The sequence below is a fragment of the Balaenoptera acutorostrata genome, chromosome 7 (genome assembly GCF_949987535.1).
Source record: "Balaenoptera acutorostrata chromosome 7, mBalAcu1.1, whole genome shotgun sequence".
NCBI classification, from domain to species: Eukaryota; Metazoa; Chordata; class Mammalia; order Artiodactyla; family Balaenopteridae; genus Balaenoptera; species Balaenoptera acutorostrata.
The window spans coordinates 118,081,578-118,109,488 of NC_080070.1; positions in this window are offsets into that span (position 1 = coordinate 118,081,578).

Below are 27,911 nucleotides of genomic sequence, written 5' to 3' on the forward strand. Positions count from 1 at the left end.
TGACATGGTCATGGAACATTGTGATGACAAGAATTATGGAGCATTGTGATGACACGGTCATGGAACATTGTGATGACAAGAATTCTGGAGCATTGTGATGACAAGGGCCATGGAGCATTGTGATGACACGGTCATGGAACATTGTGATGACAAGAATTATGGAGCATTGTGATGACACGGTCATGGAACATTGTGATGACAAGAATTCAGGAGCATTGTGATGACAAGGGCCATGGAGCATTGTGATGACACGGTCATAGAACATTGTGATGACAAGAATTTTGGAGCATTGTGATGACAATGGCCATGGAGCATTGTGATGACACGGTCATGGAACATTGTGATGACAAGAATTCTGGAGCATTATGATGACAACGGCCATGGAGCATTGTGATGACACGGTCATGGAACATTGTGATGACAAGAATTCTGGAGCATTGTGATGACAAGGGCCATGGTGCATTGTGATGACACGGTCATGGAACTTTGTGATGACAAGCAATCTGGAGCATTGTGATGACCAGGGCCATGGAACATTGTGATGACACGGTCATGGAACATTGTGATGACAAGAATTCTGGAGCATTGTGATGACAAGTATTCTGGAGCATTGTGATGACAAGGTCATGGAACATTGTGATGACAAGAAATATGGAGCATTGTGATGACATGGCCATGGAACCTTGTGATGACAAGAATTATGGAGCATTGTGATGACACGGTCATGGAACATTGTGATGACAAGAATTCTGGAGCATTGTGATGACACGTTCATAGAACATTGTGATGACAAAAATTATGGAGCATTGTGATGACACGGTCATGGAACATTGTGATGACAAGAATTATGGAGCATTGTGATGACACGGTCATGGAACATTGTGATGACAAGAATTCTGGAGCATTGTGATGACAAGGGCCATGGAGCATTGTGATGGCACGGTCATGGAACTTTGTGATGACAAGCAATCTGGAGCATTGTGATGACAAGTGCCATGGAGCATTGTGATGACATGGTCATGGAACATTTTGATGACAAGAATTCTGGAGCATTGTGATGACACGGTCATGGAACATTGTGATGACAAAAATTATGGAGCATTGTGATGGCACGGTCATGGAACATTGTGATGACAAGAATTATGGAGCATTTTGATGACACAGTCATGGAACATTGTGATGACAAGAATTCTGGAGCATTGTGATGACAAGGGCCATGGTGCATTGTGATGACACGGTCATGGAACTTTGTGATGACAAGCAATCTGGAGCATTGTGATGACAACAATTCTGGAGCATTGTGATGACATGGTCATGGAACATTGTGATGACAAGAATTCTGGAGCATTGTGATGACAAGGGCCATGGAGCATTGTGATGACATGGTCATGGAACTTTGTGATGACAAGAATTATGGAGCATTGTGATGACACGGTCATAGAACATTGTGATGACAAGAATTAAGGAACATTGTGATGACAAGGGCCATGGAGCATTGTGATGACACGGTCATGGAACATTGTGATGAAAAGAATTTTGGAGCATTGTGATGACAACGGCCATGGAGCATTGTGATGACACGGTCATGGAACATTGTGATGACAAGCAATCTGGAGCATTGTGATGACCAGGGCCATGGAGCATTGTGATGACACGGTCATGGAACATTTTGATGACAAGAATTCTGGAGCATTGTGATGACAAGAATTCTGGAGCATTGTGATGACACGGTCATGGAACATTGTGATGACAAGAAATATGGAGCATTGTGATGACAAGGGCCATGGAGCATTGTGATGATATGGTCATGGAACATTGTGATGACAAGAATTCTGGAGCATTGTGATGACACGGTTATGGAACATTGTGATGACAAAAATTATGGAGCATTGTGATGACACGGTCATGGAACATTGTGATGACAAGAATTATGGAGCATTGTGATGACACGGTCATGGAACATTGTGATGACAAAAATTATAGAGCATTGTGATGACACGGTCATGGAACATTGTGATGACAAGAATTCTGGAGCATTGTGATGACAAGGGCCATGGAGCATTGTGATGACATGGTCATGGAACATTGTGATGACAAGAATTCTGGAGCATTGTGATGACAAGGGCCATGGTGCATTGTGATGACACGGTCATGGAACTTTGTGATGACAAGCAATCTGGAGCATTGTGATAACCAGGGCCATGGAGCATTGTGATGACATAGTCATGGAACTTTGTGATGACAAGAATTCTGGAGCATTGTGATGACACGGTCATGGAACATTGTGATGACAAGAATTCTGGAGCATTGTGATGACACGGTCATGGAACATTGTGATGACAAGAATTATGGAGCATTGTGATGACACGGTCATGGAACATTGTGATGACAAAAATTATAGAGCATTGTGATGACACGGTCATGGAACATTGTGATGACAAGAAATATGGAGCATTGTGATGACAAGGGCCATGGAGCATTGTGATGACATGGTCATGGAACATTTTGATGACAAGAATTCTGGAGCATTGTGATGACACGGTCATGGAACATTGTGATGACAAAAATTATGGAGCATTGTGATGACACGGTCATGGAACATTGTGATGACAAGAATTATGGAGCATTGTGATGACACGGTCATGGAACATTGTGATGACAAAAATTATAGAGCATTGTGATGACACGGTCATGGAACATTGTGATGACAAGAATTATGGAGCACTGTGATGACACGGTCATGGAACATTGTGATGACAAGAATTCTGGAGCATTGTGATGACAAGGGCCATGGAGCATTGTGATGACACGGTCATGGAACATTGTGATGACAAGAATTCTGGAGCATTGTGATGACAAGGGCCATGGAGCATTGTGATGACACGGTCATGGAACATTGTGATGACAATAATTCTGGAGCATTGTGATGACAATGGCCATGGTGCATTGTGATGACACGGTCATGGAACTTTGTGATGACAAGCAATCTGGAGCATTGTGATGACCAGGGCCATGTAGCATTGTGATGACACGGTCATGGAACATTGTGTTGACAAGAATTCTCGAGCATTGTGATGACAAGAATTCTGGAGCATTGTGATGACACGGTCATGGAACATTGTGCTGACAAGCAATATGGAGCATTGTGATGACAAGGGCCATGGAGCATTGTGATGACATGGTCATGGAACATTGTGATGACAAGAATTCAGGAGCATTGTGATGACACGGTCATGGAACATTGTGATGACAAAAATTATGGAGCATTGTGATGACATGGTCATGGAACATTGTGATGACAAGAATTATGGAGCATTGTGATGACACGGTCATGGAACATTGTGATGACAAGAATTCTGGAGCATTGTGATGACAAGGGCCATGGAGCATTGTGATGACACGGTCATGGAACATTGTGATGACAAGAATTATGGAGCATTGTGATGACACGGTCATGGAACATTGTGATGACAAGAATTCAGGAGCATTGTGATGACAAGGGCCATGGAGCATTGTGATGACACGGTCATAGAACATTGTGATGACAAGAATTTTGGAGCATTGTGATGACAATGGCCATGGAGCATTGTGATGACACGGTCATGGAACATTGTGATGACAAGAATTCTGGAGCATTATGATGACAACGGCCATGGAGCATTGTGATGACACGGTCATGGAACATTGTGATGACAAGAATTCTGGAGCATTGTGATGACAAGGGCCATGGTGCATTGTGATGACACGGTCATGGAACTTTGTGATGACAAGCAATCTGGAGCATTGTGATGACCAGGGCCATGGAACATTGTGATGACACGGTCATGGAACATTGTGATGACAAGAATTCTGGAGCATTGTGATGACAAGTATTCTGGAGCATTGTGATGACAAGGTCATGGAACATTGTGATGACAAGAAATATGGAGCATTGTGATGACATGGCCATGGAACCTTGTGATGACAAGAATTATGGAGCATTGTGATGACACGGTCATGGAACATTGTGATGACAAGAATTCTGGAGCATTGTGATGACACGTTCATAGAACATTGTGATGACAAAAATTATGGAGCATTGTGATGACACGGTCATGGAACATTGTGATGACAAGAATTATGGAGCATTGTGATGACACGGTCATGGAACATTGTGATGACAAGAATTCTGGAGCATTGTGATGACAAGGGCCATGGAGCATTGTGATGGCACGGTCATGGAACTTTGTGATGACAAGCAATCTGGAGCATTGTGATGACAAGTGCCATGGAGCATTGTGATGACATGGTCATGGAACATTTTGATGACAAGAATTCTGGAGCATTGTGATGACACGGTCATGGAACATTGTGATGACAAAAATTATGGAGCATTGTGATGGCACGGTCATGGAACATTGTGATGACAAGAATTATGGAGCATTTTGATGACACAGTCATGGAACATTGTGATGACAAGAATTCTGGAGCATTGTGATGACAAGGGCCATGGTGCATTGTGATGACACGGTCATGGAACTTTGTGATGACAAGCAATCTGGAGCATTGTGATGACAACAATTCTGGAGCATTGTGATGACATGGTCATGGAACATTGTGATGACAAGAATTCTGGAGCATTGTGATGACAAGGGCCATGGAGCATTGTGATGACATGGTCATGGAACTTTGTGATGACAAGAATTATGGAGCATTGTGATGACACGGTCATAGAACATTGTGATGACAAGAATTAAGGAACATTGTGATGACAAGGGCCATGGAGCATTGTGATGACACGGTCATGGAACATTGTGATGAAAAGAATTTTGGAGCATTGTGATGACAACGGCCATGGAGCATTGTGATGACACGGTCATGGAACATTGTGATGACAAGCAATCTGGAGCATTGTGATGACCAGGGCCATGGAGCATTGTGATGACACGGTCATGGAACATTTTGATGACAAGAATTCTGGAGCATTGTGATGACAAGAATTCTGGAGCATTGTGATGACACGGTCATGGAACATTGTGATGACAAGAAATATGGAGCATTGTGATGACAAGGGCCATGGAGCATTGTGATGATATGGTCATGGAACATTGTGATGACAAGAATTCTGGAGCATTGTGATGACACGGTTATGGAACATTGTGATGACAAAAATTATGGAGCATTGTGATGACACGGTCATGGAACATTGTGATGACAAGAATTATGGAGCATTGTGATGACACGGTCATGGAACATTGTGATGACAAAAATTATAGAGCATTGTGATGACACGGTCATGGAACATTGTGATGACAAGAATTCTGGAGCATTGTGATGACAAGGGCCATGGAGCATTGTGATGACATGGTCATGGAACATTGTGATGACAAGAATTCTGGAGCATTGTGATGACAAGGGCCATGGTGCATTGTGATGACACGGTCATGGAACTTTGTGATGACAAGCAATCTGGAGCATTGTGATAACCAGGGCCATGGAGCATTGTGATGACATAGTCATGGAACTTTGTGATGACAAGAATTCTGGAGCATTGTGATGACACGGTCATGGAACATTGTGATGACAAGAATTCTGGAGCATTGTGATGACACGGTCATGGAACATTGTGATGACAAGAATTATGGAGCATTGTGATGACACGGTCATGGAACATTGTGATGACAAAAATTATAGAGCATTGTGATGACACGGTCATGGAACATTGTGATGACAAGAATTCTGGAGCATTGTGATGACACGGTCATGGAACATTGTGATGACAAGAATTCTGGAGCATTGTGATGACAAGGGCCATGGAGAATTGTGATGACACGGTCATGGAACATTGTGATGACAAGAATTCTGGAGCATTGTGATGACCAGGGCCATGGAGCATTGTGATGACACGGTCATGGAACATTGTGATGACAATAATTCTGGAGCATTGTGATGACAAGGGCCATGGTGCATTGTGATGACACGGTCATGGAAGTTTGTGATGACAAGCAATCTGGAGCATTGTGATGACCAGGGCCATGGAGCATTGTGATGACACGGTCATGGAACATTGTGATGACAAGAATTATGGATCATTGTGATGACACGGTCATGGAACATTGTGATGACAAGAATTCTGGAGCATTGTGATGACAAGGGCCATGGAGCATTGTGATGACACGGTCATGGAACATTGTGATGACAAGAATTATGGAGCATTGTGATGACACGGTCATGGAACCTTGTGATGACAAGAATTAAGGAGCATTGTGATGACAAGGGCCATGGAGCATTGTGATGACACGGTCATGGAACATTGTGATGACAAGAATTTTGGAGCATTGTGATGACAATGGCCATGGAGCATTGTGATGACACGGTCATGGAACATTGTGATGACAAGAATTCTGGAGCATTATGATGACAACGGCCATGGAGCATTGTGATGACACGGTCATGGAACATTGTGATGACAAGAATTCTGGAGCATTGTGATGACAAGGGCCATGGTGCATTGTGATGACACGGTCATGGAACTTTGTGATGACAAGCAATCTGGAGCATTGTGATGACCAGGGCCATGGAGCATTGTGATGACACGGTCATGGAACATTGTGAAGACAAGAATTCTGGAGCATTGTGATGACAAGAATTCTGGAGCATTGTGATAACACGGTCATGGAACATTGTGATGACAAGAAATCTGGAGCATTGTGATGACAAGGGCCATGGAGCATTGTGATGACATGGTCATGGAACATTTTGATGACAAGAATTCTGGAGCATTGTGATGACACGGTCATGGAACATTGTGATGACAAGAATTCTGGAGCATTGTGATGACACGGTCATGGAACATTGTGATGACAAGAATTATGGAGCATTGTGATGACACGGTCATGGAACATTGTGATGACAAAAATTATAGAGCATTGTGATGACACGGTCATGGAACATTGTGATGACAAGAATTCTGGAGCACTGTGATGACACGGTCATGGAACACTGTGATGACAAGAATTCTGGAGCATTGTGATGACAAGGGCCATGGAGCATTGTGATGACACGGTCATGGAACATTGTGATGACAAGAATTCTGGAGCATTGTGATGACAAGGGCCATGGAGCATTGTGATGACACGGTCATGGAACATTGTGATGACAATAATTCTGGAGCATTGTGATGACAAGAATTCTGGAGCATTGTGATGACAAGAATTCTGGAGCATTGTGATGACACAGTCATGGAACATTGTGATGACAAGAATTATGGAGCATTGTGATGACACGGTAATGGAACATTGTGATGACAAAAATTATGGAGCATTGTGTTGACACGGTCATGGATCATTGTGATGACAAGAATTATGGGGCATTGTGATGACACGGTCATGGAACATTGTGATGACAAGAATTAAGGAGCATTGTGATGACAAGGGCCATGGAGCATTGTGATGACACGGTCATGGAACATTGTGATGACAAGAATTTTGGAGCATTGTGATGACAACGGCCATGGAGCATTGTGATGACATGGTCATGGAACATTGTGATGACAAGAATTCTGGAGCATTATGATGACAACCGCCATGGAGCATTGTGATGACACGGTCATGGAACATTGTGATGACAAGAATTCTGGAGCATTGTGATGACAAGGGCCATGGTGCATTGTGATGACACGGTCATGGAACTTTGTGATGACAAGCAATCTGGAGCATTGTGATGACCAGGCCCATGGAGCAGTGTGATGACACGGTCATGGAACATTGTGATGACAAGAATTCTGGAGCATTGTGATGACAAGGATTCTGGAGCATTGTGATGACACGGTCATGGAACATTGTGATGACAAGAAATATGGAGCATTGTGATGACAAGGGCCATGGAGCATTGTGATGACACGGTCATGGAATATTGTGATGACAAGAATTCTGGAGCATTGTTATGACAAGGGCCATGGAGCATTGTGATGACACGGTCATGGAACATTGTGATGACAAGAATTCTGGAGCATTGTGATGACAAGGGCCATGGTGCATTGTGATGACACGGTCATGGAACTGTGTGATGACAAGCAATCTGGAGCATTGTGGTGACCAGGGCCATGGAGCATTGTGATGACACGGTCATGGAACATTGTGAAGACAAGAATTCTGGAGCATTGTCATGACAAGAATTCTGGAGCATTGTGATAACACGGTCATGGAACATTGTGATGAGAAGAAATATGGAGCATTGTGATGACAAGGGCCATGGAGCATTGTGATGACATGGTCATGGAACATTTTGATGACAAGAATTCTGGAGCATTGTGATGACACGGTCATGGAACATTGTGATGACAAAAATTATGGAGCATTGTGATGACACGGTCATGGAACATTGTGATGACAAGAATTATGGAGCATTGTGATGACACGGTCATGGAACATTGTGATGACAAAAATTATAGAGCATTGTGATGACACGGTCATGGAACATTGTGATGACAAGAATTATGGAGCACTGTGATGACACGGTCATGGAACATTGTGATGACAAGAATTCTGGAGCATTGTGATGACAAGAATTCTGGAGCATTGTGATAACACGGTCATGGAACATTGTGATGACAAGAAATATGGAGCATTGTGATGACAAGGGCCATGGAGCATTGTGATGACATGGTCATGGAACATTTTGATGACAAGAATTCTGGAGCATTGTGATGACAAGGGCCATGGTGCATTGTGATGACACGGTCATGGAACTTTGTGATGACAAGCAATCTGGAGCATTGTGATGACCAGGGCCATGGAACATTGTGATGACACGGTCATGGAACATTGTGATGACAAGAATTCTGGAGCATTGTGATGACAAGAATTCTGGAGCATTGTGATGACACGGTCATGGAACATTGTGATGACAAGAAATATGGAGCATTGTGATGACATGGCCATGGAACCTTGTGATGACAAGAATTATGGAGCATTGTGATGACACGGTCATAGAACATTGTGATGACAAGAATTCTGGAGCATTGTGATGACACGTTCATGGAACATTGTGATGACAAAAATTATGGAGCATTGTGATGACACGGTCATGGAACATTGTGATGACAAGAATTATGGAGCATTGTGATGACACGGTCATGGAACATTGTGATGACAAGAATTCTGGAGCATTGTGATGACAAGGGCCATGGAGCATTGTGATGACACGGTCATGGAACTTTGTGATGACAAGCAATCTGGAGCATTGTGATGACAAGGGCCATGGAGCATTGTGATGACACGGTCATGGAACATTGTGATGACAAGAATTCTGGAGCATTGTGATGACAAGAATTCTGGAGCATTGTGATGACACGGTCATGGAACATTGTGCTGACAAGCAATATGGAGTATTGTGATGACAAGGGCCATGGAGCATTGTGATGACAAGAATTCTGGAGCATTGTGATGACACGGTCATGGAACACTGTGATGACAAAAATTATGGAGCATTGTGATGACACGGTCATGGAACATTGTGATGACAAGAAATATGGAGCATTGTGATGACACGGTCATGGAACATTGTGATGACAAGAATTCTGGAGCATTGTGATGACAAGAATTCTGGAGCATTGTGATGACAAGGGCCATGGAGCATTGTGATGACACGGTCATGGAACTTTGTGATGACAAGCAATCTGGAGCATTGTGATGACCAGGGCCATGGAGCATTGTGATGACACGGTCATGGAACATTGTGATGACAAGAATTCTGGAGCATTGTGATGACAAGAATTCTGGAGCATTGTGATGACACGGTCATGGAACATTGTGCTGACAAGCAATATGGAGCATTGTGATGACAAGGGCCATGGAGCATTGTGATGACATGGTCATGGAACATTGTGATGACAAGAATTCTGGAGCATTGTGATGACACGGTCATGGAACATTGTGATGACAAGAATTATGGAGCATTGTGATGACACGGTCATGGAACATTGTGATGACAAGAATTCTGGAGCATTGTGATGACAAGGGCCATGGAGCATTGTGATGACACGGTCATGGAACATTGTGATGATAAGAATTATGGAGCATTGTGATGACACGGTCATGGAACATTGTGATGACAAGAATTAAGGAGCATTGTGATGACAAGGGCCATGGAGCATTGTGATGACACGGTCATGGAACATTGTGATGACAAGAATTCTGGAGCATTGTGATGACAAGGGCCATGGAGCATTGTGATGACACGGTCATGGAACATTGTGATGACAATAATTCTGGAGCATTGTGATGACAAGAATTCTGGAGCATTGTGATGACAAGAATTCTGGAGCATTGTGATGACACAGTCATGGAACATTGTGATGACAAGAATTATGGAGCATTGTGATGACACGGTAATGGAACATTGTGATGACAAAAATTATGGAGCATTGTGTTGACACGGTCATGGATCATTGTGATGACAAGAATTATGGGGCATTGTGATGACACGGTCATGGAACATTGTGATGACAAGAATTAAGGAGCATTGTGATGACAAGGGCCATGGAGCATTGTGATGACACGGTCATGGAACATTGTGATGACAAGAATTTTGGAGCATTGTGATGACAACGGCCATGGAGCATTGTGATGACATGGTCATGGAACATTGTGATGACAAGAATTCTGGAGCATTATGATGACAACCGCCATGAAGCATTGTGATGACACGGTCATGGAACATTGTGATGACAAGAATTCTGGAGCATTGTGATGACAAGGGCCATGGTGCATTGTGAGGACACGGTCATGGGACATTGTGATGACAAGCAATCTGGAGCATTGTGATGACCAGGCCCATGGAGCAGTGTGATGACACGGTCATGGAACATTGTGATGACAAGAATTCTGGAGCATTGTGATGACAAGAATTCTGGAGCATTGTGATGACACGGTCATGGAACATTGTGATGACAAGAAATATGGAGCATTGTGATGACAAGGGCCATGGAGCATTGTGATGACACGGTCATGGAATATTGTGATGACAAGAATTCTGGAGCATTGTTATGACAAGGGCCATGGAGCATTGTGATGACACGGTCATGGAACATTGTGATGACAAGAATTCTGGAGCATTGTGATGACAAGGGCCATGGTGCATTGTGATGACACGGTCATGGAACTGTGTGATGACAAGCAATCTGGAGCATTGTGGTGACCAGGGCCATGGAGCATTGTGATGACACGGTCATGGAACATTGTGAAGACAAGAATTCTGGAGCATTGTCATGACAAGAATTCTGGAGCATTGTGATAACACGGTCATGGAACATTGTGATGAGAAGAAATATGGAGCATTGTGATGACAAGGGCCATGGAGCATTGTGATGACATGGTCATGGAACATTTTGATGACAAGAATTCTGGAGCATTGTGATGACACGGTCATGGAACATTGTGATGACAAAAATTATGGAGCATTGTGATGACACGGTCATGGAACATTGTGATGACAAGAATTATGGAGCATTGTGATGACACGGTCATGGAACATTGTGATGACAAAAATTATAGAGCATTGTGATGACACGGTCATGGAACATTGTGATGACAAGAATTATGGAGCACTGTGATGACACGGTCATGGAACATTGTGATGACAAGAATTCTGGAGCATTGTGATGACAAGAATTCTGGAGCATTGTGATAACACGGTCATGGAACATTGTGATGACAAGAAATATGGAGCATTGTGATGACAAGGGCCATGGAGCATTGTGATGACATGGTCATGGAACATTTTGATGACAAGAATTCTGGAGCATTGTGATGACAAGGGCCATGGTGCATTGTGATGACACGGTCATGGAACTTTGTGATGACAAGCAATCTGGAGCATTGTGATGACCAGGGCCATGGAACATTGTGATGACACGGTCATGGAACATTGTGATGACAAGAATTCTGGAGCATTGTGATGACAAGAATTCTGGAGCATTGTGATGACACGGTCATGGAACATTGTGCTGACAAGCAATATGGAGTATTGTGATGACAAGGGCCATGGAGCATTGTGATGACAAGAATTCTGGAGCATTGTGATGACACGGTCATGGAACACTGTGATGACAAAAATTATGGAGCATTGTGATGACACGGTCATGGAACATTGTGATGACAAGAAATATGGAGCATTGTGATGACACGGTCATGGAACATTGTGATGACAAGAATTCTGGAGCATTGTGATGACAAGAATTCTGGAGCATTGTGATGACAAGGGCCATGGAGCATTGTGATGACACGGTCATGGAACATTGTGATGACAAGAATTTTGGAGCATTGTGATGACAACGGCCATGGAGCATTGTGATGACACGGTCATGGAACATTGTGATGACAAGAATTCTGGAGCATTATGATGACAAGGGCCATGGAGCATTGTGATGACACGGTCATGGAACTTTGTGATGACAAGCAATCTGGAGCATTGTGATGACCAGGGCCATGGAGCATTGTGATGACACGGTCATGGAACATTGTGATGACAAGAATTCTGGAGCATTGTGATGACAAGAATTCTGGAGCATTGTGATGACACGGTCATGGAACATTGTGCTGACAAGCAATATGGAGCATTGTGATGACAAGGGCCATGGAGCATTGTGATGACATGGTCATGGAACATTGTGATGACAAGAATTCTGGAGCATTGTGATGACACGGTCATGGAACATTGTGATGACAAGAATTATGGAGCATTGTGATGACACGGTCATGGAACATTGTGATGACAAGAATTCTGGAGCATTGTGATGACAAGGGCCATGGAGCATTGTGATGACACGGTCATGGAACATTGTGATGATAAGAATTATGGAGCATTGTGATGACACGGTCATGGAACATTGTGATGACAAGAATTAAGGAGCATTGTGATGACAAGGGCCATGGAGCATTGTGATGACACGGTCATGGAACATTGTGATGACAAGAATTTTGGAGCATTGTGATGACAACGGCCATGGAGCATTGTGATGACACGGTCATGGAACATTGTGATGACAAGAATTCTGGAGCATTATGATGACAACGGCCATGGAGCATTGTGATGACACGGTCATGGAACATTGTGATGACAAGAATTCTGGAGCATTGTGATGACAAGGGCCATGGTGCATTGTGATGACACGGTCATGGAACTTTGTGATGACAAGCAATCTGGAGCATTGTGATGACCAGGGCCATGGTGCATTGTGATGACACGGTCATGGAACTTTGTGATGACAAGCAATCTGGAGCATTGTGATGACCAGGGCCATGGAGCATTGTGATGACATGGTCATGGAACATTGTGATGACAAGAATTCTGGAGCATTGTGATGACACGGTCATGGAACATTGTGATGAAAAGAAATATGGAGCATTGTGATGACAAGGGCCATGGAGCATTGTGATGATATGGTCATGGAACATTGTGATGACAAGAATTCTGGAGCATTGTGATGACACGGTCATGGAACATTGTGATGACAAAAATTATGGAGCATTGTGATGACACGGTCATGGAACATTGTGATGACAAGAATTATGGAGAATTGTGATGACACGGTCATGGAACATTGTGATGACAAAAATTATAGAGCATTGTGATGACACGGTCATGGAACATTGTGATGACAAGAATTCTGGAGCATTGTGATGACAAGGGCCATGGAGCATTGTGATGACATGGTCATGGAACATTGTGATGACAAGAATTCTGGAGCATTGTGATGACAAGGGCCATGGTGCATTGTGATGACACGGTCATGGAACTTTGTGATGACAAGCAATCTGGAGCATTGTGATGACCAGGGCCATGGAGCATTGTGATGACATGGTCATGGAACATTGTGATGACAAGAATTCTGGAGCATTGTGATGACACGGTCATGGAACATTGTGATGACAAGAATTCTGGAGCATTGTGATGACAAGGGCCATGGAGCATTGTGATGACACGGTCATGGAACATTGTGATGACAAGAATTTTGGAGCATTGTGATGACAAGGGCCATGGAGAATTGTGATGACACGGTCATGGAACATTGTGATGACAAGAATTCTGGAGCATTATGATGACAAGGGCCATGGAGCATTGTGATGACACGGTCATGGAACATTGTGATGACAAGAATTCTGGAGCATTGTGATGACAAGGGCCATGGGGCATTGTGATGACACGGTCATGGAACTTTGTGATGACAAAAATTCTGGAGCATTGTGATGACAAGGGCCATGGAGCATTGTGATGACATGGTCATGGAACATTGTAATGAAAAAAAATCTGGAGCATTGTGATGACAAGGGCCATAGAGCATTGTGATGACACGGTCATGGAACATTTTGATGACAAGAATTCTGGAGCATTGTGATGACAAGGGCCATGGAGAATTGTGATGACATGGTCATGGAACATTGTGATGATAAGAATTCTGGAGCATTGTGATGACAAGTGTCATGGAGCATTGTAATGAAACTTTTCATTGTGCACCGTGATGACAAGGGGGATGGAGTATTGTGATGAAACTGGTCCTGGAGCATTGTGAAAACAAAAGCCATTGAGCATTGTGATGACAGGCATCATGGAGCAATGTGAAGAAAGGGGTCATGGGGAATTGTAATGACAATAGAGAAATGTGATGAAAATGGTCAGCAAGCAAAGTGATTAAAGTGGTCATTTAGAATTGTCATGAAAAACTATATAGAGCATTGTGATGAAAAAGGTCATGGAGAACTGTGATGACTAGGGTCATGTAGCATTGTGATGACACGGTTATGGAACATTGGGATGACAAGAATTATGGAGCATTGTGATGACACGGTCATGGAACATTGTGATGACAAGAATTCTGGAGCATTGTGATGACAAGGGCCATGGAGCATTGTGATGACATGGTCATGGAACATTTTGATGACAAGAATTCTGGAGCATTGTGATGACACGGTCATGGAACATTGTGATGACAAAAATTATGGAGCATTGTGATGACACGGTCATGGAACATTGTGATGACAAGAATTATGGAGCATTGTGATGACACGGTCATGGAACATTGTGATGACAAAAATTATAGAGCATTGTGATGACACGGTCATGGAACATTGTGATGACAAGAATTCTGGAGCACTGTGATGACACGGTCATGGAACATTGTGATGACAAGAATTCTGGAGCATTGTGATGACAAGGGCCATGGAGCATTGTGATGACACGGTCATGGAACATTGTGATGACAAGAATTCTGGAGCATTGTGATGACAAGGGCCATGGAGCATTGTGATGACACGGTCATGGAACATTGTGATGACAATAATTCTGGAGCATTGTGATGACAAGGGCCATGGTGCATTGTGATGACACGGTCATGGAAGTTTGTGATGACAATCAATCTGGAGCATTGTGATGACCAGGGCCATGGAGCATTGTGATGACACGGTCATGGAACATTTTGATGACAAGAATTCTGGAGCATTGTGATGACACGGTCATGGAATATTGTGATGACAAAAATTATGGAGCATTGTGATGACACGGTCATGGAACATTGTGATGACAAGAATTATGGAGCATTGTGATGACACGGTCATGGAACATTGTGATGACAAAAATTATAGAGCATTGTGATGACACGGTCATGGAACATTGTGATGACAAGAATTCTGGAGCACTGTGATGACACGGTCATGGAACATTGTGATGACAAGAATTCTGGAGCATTGTGATGACAAGGGCCATGGTGCATTGTGATGACACGGTCATGGAACTTTGTGATGACAAGAATTATGGAGCATTGTGATGACACGGTCATGGAACATTGTGATGACAAGAATTCTGGAGCATTGTGATGACAAGGGCCATGGTGCATTGTGATGACACGGTCATGGAACTTTGTGATGACAAGCAATCTGGAGCATTGTGATGACAACAATTCTGGAGCATTGTGATGACATGGTCATGGAACATTGTGATGACAAGAATTCTGGAGCATTGTGATGACAAGGGCCATGGAGCATTGTGATGACATGGTCATGGAACTTTGTGATGACAAGAATTATGGAGCATTGTGATGACACGGTCATGGAACATTGTGATGACAAGAATTAAGGAACATTGTGATGACAAGGGCCATGGAGCATTGTGATGACACAGTCATGGAACATTGTGATGACAAGAATTTTGGAGCATTGTGATGACAAGGGCCATGGAGAATTGTGATGACACGGTCATGGAACATTGTGATGACAAGAATTCTGGAGCATTATGATGACAAGTGCCATGGAGCATTGTGATGACACGGTCATGGAACATTGTGATGACAAGAATTCTGGAGCATTGTGATGACAAGGGCCATGGGGCATTGTGATGACACGGTCATGGAACTTTGTGATGACAAAAATTCTGGAGCATTGTGATGACAAGGGCCATGGAGCATTGTGATGACATGGTCATGGAACATTGTAATGAAAAAAAATCTGGAGCATTGTGATGACAAGGGCCATAGAGCATTGTGATGACACGGTCATGGAACATTTTGATGACAAGAATTCTGGAGCATTGTGATGACAAGGGCCATGGAGAATTGTGATGACATGGTCATGGAACATTGTGATGATAAGAATTCTGGAGCATTGTGATGACAAGTGTCATGGAGCATTGTAATGAAACTTTTCATTGTGCACCGTGATGACATGGGGGATGGAGTATTGTGATGAAACTGGTCCTGGAGCATTGTGAAAACAAAAGCCATTGAGCATTGTGATGACAGGCATCATGGAGCAATGTGAAGAAAGGGGTCATGGGGAATTGTAATGACAATAGAGAAATGTGATGAAAATGGTCAGCAAGCAAAGTGATTAAAGTGGTCATTTAGAATTGTCATGAAAAACTATATAGAGCATTGTGATGAAAAAGGTCATGGAGAACTGTGATGACTAGGGTCATGTAGCATTGTGATGACACGGTTATGGAACATTGGGATGACAAGAATTATGGAGCATTGTGATGACACGGTCATGGAACATTGTGATGACAAGAATTCTGGAGCATTGTGATGACAAGGGCCAAGGAGAATTGTGATGATATGGTCATGGAACATTGTGATGACAAGAATTCTGGAGCATTGTGATGACAAGGGCCATGGAGCATTGTGATGACACGGTCATGGAACATTGTGATGACAAGAATTCTGGAGCATTGTGATGACAAGGGCCATGGTGCATTGTGATGACACGGTCATGGAACTTTGTGATGACAAGCAATCTGGAGCATTGTGATGACCAGGGCCATGGAGCATTGTGATGACACGGTTATGGAACATTGTGAAGACAAGAATTCTGGAGCATTGTGATGATAAGAATTCTGGAGCATTGTGATAACACGGTCATGGAACATTGTGATGACAAGAAATATGGAGCATTGTGATGACAAGGGCCATGGAGCATTGTGATGACATGGTCATGGAACATTTTGATGACAAGAATTCTGGAGCATTGTGATGACACGGTCATGGAACATTGTGATGACAAAAATTATGGAGCATTGTGATGACACGGTCATGGAACATTGTGATGACAAGAATTATGGAGCATTGTGATGACACGGTTATGGAACTTTGTGATGACAAAAATTATAGAGCATTGTGATGACACGGTCATGGAACATTGTGATGACAAGAATTCTGGAGCACTGTGATGACACGGTCATGGAACATTGTGATGACAAGGGCCATGGAGCATTGTGATGACATGGTCATGGAACATTGTGATGACAAGAATTCTGGAGCATTGTGATGACAAGGGCCATGGAGCATTGTGATGACACGGTCATGGAACATTGTGATGACAATAATTCTGGAGCATTGTGATGACAAGGGCCATGGTGCATTGTGATGACACGGTCATGGAAGTTTGTGATGACAAGCAATCTGGAGCATTGTGATGAACAGGGCCATGGAGCATTGTGATGACACGGTCATGGAACATTGTGATGACAAGAATTATGGATCATTGTGATGACACGGTCATGGAACATTGTGATGACAAGAATTCTGGAGCATTGTGATGACAAGGGCCATGGAGCATTGTGATGACACGGTCATGGAACATTGTGATGACAAGAATTATGGAGCATTGTGATGACACGGTCATGGAACCTTGTGATGACAAGAATTAAGGAGCATTGTGATGACAAGGGCCATGGAGCATTGTGATGACACGGTCATGGAACATTGTGATGACAAGAATTTTGGAGCATTGTGATGACAATGGCCATGGAGCATTGTGATGACACGGTCATGGAACATTGTGATGACAAGAATTCTGGAGCATTATGATGACAACGGCCATGGAGCATTGTGATGACACGGTCATGGAACATTGTGATGACAAGAATTCTGGAGCATTGTGATGACAAGGGCCATGGTGCATTGTGATGACACGGTCATGGAACTTTGTGATGACAAGCAATCTGGAGCATTGTGATGACCAGGGCCATGGAGCATTGTGATGACACGGTCATGGAACATTGTGAAGACAAGAATTCTGGAGCATTGTGATGACAAGAATTCTGGAGCATTGTGATAACACGGTCATGGAACATTGTGATGACAAGAAATATGGAGCATTGTGATGACAAGGGCCATGGAGCCTTGTGATGACATGGTCATGGAACATTTTGATGACAAGAATTCTGGAGCATTGTGATGACACGGTCATGGAACATTGTGATGACAAAAATTATGGAGCATTGTGATGACACGGTCATGGAACATTGTGATGACAAGAATTATGGAGCATTGTGATGACACGGTCATGGAACATTGTGATGACAAAAATTATAGAGCATTGTGATGACGCGGTCATGGAACATTGTGATGACAAGAATTCTGGAGCACTGTGATGACACGGTCATGGAACACTGTGATGACAAGAATTCTGGAGCATTGTGATGACAAGGGCCATGGAGCATTGTGATGACACGGTCATGGAACATTGTGATGACAAGAATTCTGGAGCATTGTGATGACAAGGGCCATGGAGCATTGTGATGACACGGTCATGGAACATTGTGATGACAATAATTCTGGAGCATTGTGATGACAAGAATTCTGGAGCATTGTGATGACAAGAATTCTGGAGCATTGTGATGACACGGTCATGGAACATTGTGATGACAAGAATTATGGAGCATTGTGATGACACGGTCATGGAACATTGTGATGACAAAAATTATGGAGCATTGTGATGACACGGTCATGGAACATTGTGATGACAAGAATTATGGAGCATTGTGATGACACGGTCATGGAACATTGTGATGACAAGAATTAAGGAGCATTGTGATGACAAGGGCCATGGAGCATTGTGATGACACGGTCATGGAACATTGTGATGACAAGAATTTTGGAGCATTGTGATGACAACGGCCATGGAGCATTGTGATGACATGGTCATGGAACATTGTGATGACAAGAATTCTGGAGCATTATGATGACAACCGCCATGGAGCAATGTGATGACACGGTCATGGAACATTGTGATGACAAGAATTCTGGAGCATTGTGATGACAAGAATTCTGGAGCATTGTGATGACACGGTCATGGAACATTGTGATGACAAGAAATATGGAGCATTGTGATGACAAGGGCCATGGAGCATTGTGATGACACGGTCATGGAATATTGTGATGACAAGAATTCTGGAGCATTGTTATGACAAGGGCCATGGAGCAATGTGATGACACGGTCATGGAACATTGTGATGACAAGAATTCTGGAGCATTGTGATGACAAGGGCCATGGTGCATTGTGATGACACGGTCATGGAACTGTGTGATGACAAGCAATCTGGAGCATTGTGGTGACCAGGGCCATGGAGCATTGTGATGACACGGTCATGGAACATTGTGAAGACAAGAATTCTGGAGCATTGTCATGACAAGAATTCTGGAGCATTGTGATAACACGGTCATGGAACATTGTGATGAGAAGAAATATGGAGCATTGTGATGACAAGGGCCATGGAGCATTGTGATGACATGGTCATGGAACATTTTGATGACAAGAATTCTGGAGCATTGTGATGACACGGTCATGGAACATTGTGATGACAAAAATTATGGAGCATTGTGATGACACGGTCATGGAACATTGTGATGACAAGAATTATGGAGCATTGTGAAGACACGGTCATGGAACATTGTGATGACAAAAATTATAGAGCATTGTGATGACACGGTCATGGAACATTGTGATGACAAGAATTATTGAGCACTGTGATGACACGGTCATGGAACATTGTGATTACAAGAATTATGGAGCACTGTGATGACACGGTCATGGAACTTTGTGATGACAAGCAATCTGGAGCATTGTGATGACCAGGGCCATGGAGCATTGTGATGACACGGTCATGGAACATTGTGAAGACAAGAATTCTGGAGCATTGTGATGACAAGAATTCTGGAGCATTGTGATAACACGGTCATGGAACATTGTGATGACAAGAAATATGGAGCATTGTGATGACAAGGGCCATGGAGCATTGTGATGACATGGTCATGGAACATTTTGATGACAAGAATTCTGGAGCATTGTGATGACACGGTCATGGAACATTGTGATGACAAAAATTATGGAGCATTGTGATGACACGGTCATGGAACATTGTGATGACAAGAATTATGGAGCATTGTGATGACACGGTCATGGAACATTGTGATGACAAAAATTATAGAGCATTGTGATGACGCGGTCATGGAACATTGTGATGACAAGAATTCTGGAGCACTGTGATGACACGGTCATGGAACACTGTGATGACAAGAATTCTGGAGCATTGTGATGACAAGGGCCATGGAGCATTGTGATGACACGGTCATGGAACATTGTGATGACAAGAATTCTGGAGCATTGTGATGACAAGGGCCATGGAGCATTGTGATGACACGGTCATGGAACATTGTGATGACAATAATTCTGGAGCATTGTGATGACAAGAATTCTGGAGCATTGTGATGACAAGAATTCTGGAGCATTGTGATGACACGGTCATGGAACATTGTGATGACAAGAATTATGGAGCATTGTGATGACACGGTCATGGAACATTGTGATGACAAAAATTATGGAGCATTGTGATGACACGGTCATGGAACATTGTGATGACAAGAATTATGGAGCATTGTGATGACACGGTCATGGAACATTGTGATGACAAGAATTAAGGAGCATTGTGATGACAAGGGCCATGGAGCATTGTGATGACACGGTCATGGAACATTGTGATGACAAGAATTATGGAGCATTGTGATGACACGGTCATGGAACATTGTGATGACAAGAATTAAGGAGCATTGTGATGACAACGGCCATGGAGCATTGTGATGACATGGTCATGGAACATTGTGATGACAAGAATTCTGGAGCATTATGATGACAACCGCCATGGAGCATTGTGATGACACGGTCATGGAACATTGTGATGACAAGAATTCTGGAGCATTGTGATGACAAGGGCCATGGTGCATTGTGATGACACGGTCATGGAACTTTGTGATGATAAGCAATCTGGAGCATTGTGATGACCAGGGCCATGGAGCAGTGTGATGACACGGTCATGGAATATTGTGATGACAAGAATTCTGGAGCATTGTGATGACAAGAATTCTGGAGCATTGTGATGACACGGTCATGGAACATTGTGATGACAAGAAATATGGAGCATTGTGATGACAAGGGCCATGGAGCATTGTGATGACACGGTCATGGAATATTGTGATGACAAGAATTCTGGAGCATTGTTATGACAAGGGCCATGGAGCAATGTGATGACACGGTCATGGAACATTGTGATGACAAGAATTCTGGAGCATTGTGATGACAAGGGCCATGGTGCATTGTGATGACACGGTCATGGAACTGTGTGATGACAAGCAATCTGGAGCATTGTGGTGACCAAGGCCATGGAGCATTGTGATGACACGGTCATGGAACATTGTGAAGACAAGAATTCTGGAGCATTGTCATGACAAGAATTCTGGAGCATTGTGATAACACGGTCATGGAACATTGTGATGAGAAGAAATATGGAGCATTGTGATGACAAGGGCCATGGAGCATTGTGATGACATGGTCATGGAACATTTTGATGACAAGAATTCTGGAGCATTGTGATGACACGGTCATGGAACATTGTGATGACAAAAATTATGGAGCATTGTGATGACACGGTCATGGAACATTGTGATGACAAGAATTATGGAGCATTGTGAAGACACGGTCATGGAACATTGTGATGACAAAAATTATAGAGCATTGTGATGACACGGTCATGGAACATTGTGATGACAAGAATTATGGAGCACTGTGATGACACGGTCATGGAACATTGTGATGACAAGAATTCTGGAGCATTGTGATGACAAGAATTCTGGAGCATTGTGATAACACGGTCATGGAACATTGTGATGACAAGAAATATGGAGCATTGTGATGACAAGGGCCATGGAGCATTGTGATGACATGGTCATGGAACATTGTGATGACAAGAATTCTGGAGCATTGTGATGACACAGTCATGGAACATTGTGATGACAAAAATTATGGAGCATTGTGATGACACGGTCATGGAACATTGTGATGACAAGAATTATGGAGCATTGTGATGACACGGTCATGGAACATTGTGATGACAAAAATTATAGAGCATTGTGATGACACGGTCATGGAACATTGTGATGACAAGAATTATGGAGCACTGTGATGACACGGTCATGGAACATTGTGATGACAAGAATTCTGGAGCATTGTGATGACAAGGGCCATGGAGAATTGTGATGACACGGTCATGGAACATTGTGATGACAATAATTCTGGAGCATTGTGATGACAAGGGCCATGGTGCATTGTGATGACACGGTCATGGAACTTTGTGATGACAAGCAATCTGGAGCATTGTGATGACCAGGGCCATGGAGCATTGTGATGACACGGTCATGGAACATTGTGATGACAAGAATTCTGGAGCATTGTGATGACAAGAATTATGGAGCATTGTGATGACACGGTCATGGAACATTGTGATGACAAGAAATATGGAGCATTGTGATGACAAGGGCCATGGAGCATTGTGATGACATTGTCATGGAACATTGTGATGACAAGAATTCTGTAGCATTGTGATGACACGGTCATGGAACATTGTGATGACAAGAATTCTGGAGCATTGTGATGACAAGGGCCATGGAGCATTGTGATGACACGGTCATGGAACATTGTGATGACAAGAATTTTGGAGCATTGTGATGACAACGGCCATGGAGCATTGTGATGACACGGTCATGGAACATTGTGATGACAAGAATTCTGGAGCAATATGATGACAAGGGCCATGGAGCATTGTGATGACACGGTCATGGAACGTTGTGATGACAAGAATTCTGGAGCATTGTGATGACAAGGGCCATGGTGCATTGTGATGACACGGTCATGGAACTTTGTGATGACAAAAATTCTGGAGCATTGTGATGACAAGGGCCATGGAGCATTGTGATGACACGGTCATGGAACATTGTAATGAAAAGAAATCTGGAGCATTGTGAAGACAAGGGCCATAGAGCATTGTGATGACACGGTCATGGAACATTTTGATGACAAGAATTCTGGAGCATTGTGATGAAAAGGGCCATGGAGAATTGTGATGACATGGTCATGGAACTTTGTGATGATAAGAATTCTGGAGCATTGTGATGACAAGTGTCATGGAGCATTGTGATGACAAGAAATCTGGAGCATTGTGATGACAAGAATTCTGGAGCATTGTGATGACACGGTCATGGAACATTGTGCTGACAAGCAATATGGAGCATTGTGATGACAAGGGCCATGGAGCATTGTGATGACATGGTCATGGAACATTGTGATGACAAGAATTCTGGAGCATTGTGATGACACGGTCATGGAACATTGTGATGACAAAAATTATGGAGCATTGTGATGACACGGTCATGGAACATTGTGATGACAAGAATTATGGAGCATTGTGATGACACGGTCATGGAACATTGTGATGACAAGAATTCTGGAGCATTATGATGACAACGGCCATGGAGCATTGTGATGACACGGTCATGGAACATTGTGATGACAAGAATTCTGGAGCATTGTGATGACAAGGGCCATGGTGCATTGTGATGACACGGTCATGGAACTTTGTGATGACAAGCAATCTGGAGCATTGTGATGACAAGAATTCTGGAGCATTGTGATGACACGGTCATGGAACATTGTGATGACAAGAATTCTGGAGCATTGTGATGACAAGAATTCTGGAGCATTGTGATGACACGATCATGGAACATTGTGATGACAAGAAATATGGAGCATTGTGATGACATGGCCATGGAACCTTGTGATGACAAGAATTATGGAGCATTGTGATGACACGGTCATGGAACATTGTGATGACAAGAATTCTGGAGCATTGTGATGACACGTTCATGGAACATTGTGATGACAAAAATTATGGAGCATTGTGATGACACGGTCATGGAACATTGTGATGACAAGAATTATGGAGCATTGTGATGACACGGTCATGGAACATTGTGATGACAAGAATTCTGGAGCATTGTGATGACAAGGGCCATGGAGCATTGTGATGACACGGTCATGGAACTTTGTGATGACAAGCAATCTGGAGCATTGTGATGAGAAGGGCCATGGAGCATTGTGATGACACGGTCATGCAGCATTGTGATGACAAGAATTCTGGAGCATTGTGATGACAAGGGCCATGGTGCATTGTGATGACACGGTCATGGAACTTTGTGATGACAAAAATTCTGGAGCATTGTGATGACAAGGGCCATGGAGCATTGTGATGACACGGTCATTGTAATGAAAAGAAATCTGGAGCATTGTGATGACAAGGGCCATAGAGCATTGTGATGACACGGTCATGGAACATTTTGATGACAGGAATTCTGGAGCATTGTGATGACAAGGGCCATGGAGAATTGTGATGACATGGTCATGGAACATTGTGATGATAAGAATTCTGGAGCATTGTGATGACAAGTGTCATGGAGCATTGTAATGAAACTTTTCATTGTGCACCGTGATGACAAGTGGGATGGAGTATTGTGATGAAACTGGTCCTGGAGCATTTTGATAACAAAAGCCATTGAGCATTGTGATGACAGGCATCATGGAGCATTGTGAACAAAGGGGTCATGGGGAATTGTAATGACAATAGAGAAATGTGATGAAAATGGTCAGCAAGCAAAGTGATTAAAGTGGTCATTTAGAATTGTCATGAAAAACTATATAGAGCATTGTGATGAAAAATGTCATGGAGAACTGTGATGACTAGGGTCATGTAGCATTGTGATGACACGGTCATGGAACATTGGGATGACAAGAATTATGGAGCATTGTGATGACACGGTCATGGAACATTGTGATGACAAGAATTCTGGAGCATTGTGATGACAAGGGCCATGGAGCATTGTGATGACACGGTGATGGAATATTGTGATGACAAGAATTCTGGAGCATTGTTATGACAAGGGCCATGGAGCATTGTGATGACATGGTCATGGAACATTGTGATGACAAGAATTCTGGAGCATTGTGATGACAAGGGCCATGGTGCATTTTGATGACATGGTCATGGAACTTTGTGATGACAAGCAATCTGGAGCATTGTGATGACCAGGGCAATGGAGCATTGTGATGACACGGTCATGGAACATTGTGCAGACAAGAATTCTGGAGCATTGTGATGACAAGAATTCTGTAGCATTGTGATAACACGGTCATGGAACATTGTGATGACAAGAATTCTGGAGCATTGTGATGACAAGGGCCATGGAGCATTGTGATGACATGGTCATGGAACATTTTGATGACAAGAATTCTGGAGCATTGTGATGACACGGTCATGGAACATTGTGATGACAAAAATTATGGAGCATTGTGATGACACGGTCATGGAACATTGTGATGACACGGTCATGGAACATTGTGATGAGAAGAATTCTGGAGCATTGTGATGACAAGGGCAATGGAGCATTGTGATGACACGGTCATGGAACATTGTGATGACAATAATTCTGGAGCATTGTGATGACAATGGCCATGGTGCATTGTGATGACACGGTCATGGAAATTTGTGATGACAAGCAATCTGGAGCATTGTGAAGACCAGGGCCATGTAGCATTGTGATGACACGGTCATGGAACATTGTGATGACAAGAATTCTGGAGCATTGTGATGACAAGAATTCTGGAGCATTGTGATGACACGGTCATGGAACATTGTGCTGACAAGCAATATGGAGCATTGTGATGACAAGGGCCATGGAGCATTGTGATGACATGGTCATGGAACATTGTGATGACAAGAATTCTGGAGCATTGTGATGACACGGTCATGGAACATTGTGATGACAAAAATTATGGAGCATTGTGATGACACGGTCATGGAACATTGTGATGACAAGAATTATGGAGCATTGTCATGACACAGTCATGGAACATTGTGATGACAAGTATTCTGGAGCATTGTGATGACAAGGGCCATGGAGCATTGTGATGACACGGTCATGGAACATTGTGATGACAAGAATTATGGAGCATTGTGATGACACGGTCATGGAACACTGTGATGACAAGAATTAAGGAGCATTGTGATGACAACGGCCATGGAGCATTGTGATGACACGGTCATGGAACATTGTGATGACAAGAATTCTGGAGAATTATGATGACAACGGCCATGGTGCATTGTGATGACACGGTCATGGAACTTTGTGATGACAAGCAATCTGGAGCATTGTGATGACCAGGGCCATGGAACATTGTGATGACACGGTCATGGAACATTGTGATGACAAGAATTCTGGAGCATTGTGATGACAAGAATTCTGGAGCATTGTGATGACACGGTCATGGAACATTGTGATGACAAGAAATATGGAGCATTGTGATGACATGGCCATGGAACCTTGTGATGACAAGAATTATGGAGCATTGTGATAACACGGTCATGGAACATTGTGATGACAAGAATTCTGGAGCATTGTGATGACACGTTCATGGAACATTGTGATGACAAAAATTATGGAGCATTGTGATGACACGGTCATGGAACATTGTGATGACAAAAATTATGGAGCATTGTGATGACACGGTCATGGAACATTGTGATGACAAGAATTCTGGAGCATTGTGATGACAAGGGCCATGGAGCATTGTGATGACACGGTCATGGAACTTTGTGATGACAAGCAATCTGGAGCATTGTGATGACAAGGGCCATGGAGCATTGTGATAACACGGTCATGGAACATTGTGATGACAAGAATTCTGGAGCATTGTGATGACAAGGATTCTGGTGCATTGTGATGACAAGGGCCATGGAGCATTGTGATGACACGGTCATGGAACATTGTGATGACAAGAATTTTGGAGCATTGTGATGACAACGGCCATGGAGCATTGTGATGACACGGTCATGGAACATTGTGATGACAAGAATTCTGGAGCATTATGATGACAAGGGCCATGGAGCATTGTGATGACACGGTCATGGAACATTGTGATGAGAAGAATTCTGGAGCATTGTGATGACAAGGGCCATGGTGCATTGTGATGACACGGTCATGGAACTTTGTGATGACAAAAATTCTGGAGCATTGTGATGACAAGGGCCATGGAGCATTGTGATGACACGGTCATTGCAATGAAAAGAAATCTGGAGCATTGTGATGACAAGGGCCATAGAGCATTGTGATGACACGGTCATGGAACATTTTGATGACAGGAATTCTGGAGCATTGTGATGACAAGGGCCATGGAGAATTGTGATGACATGGTCATGGAACATTGTGATGATAAGAATTC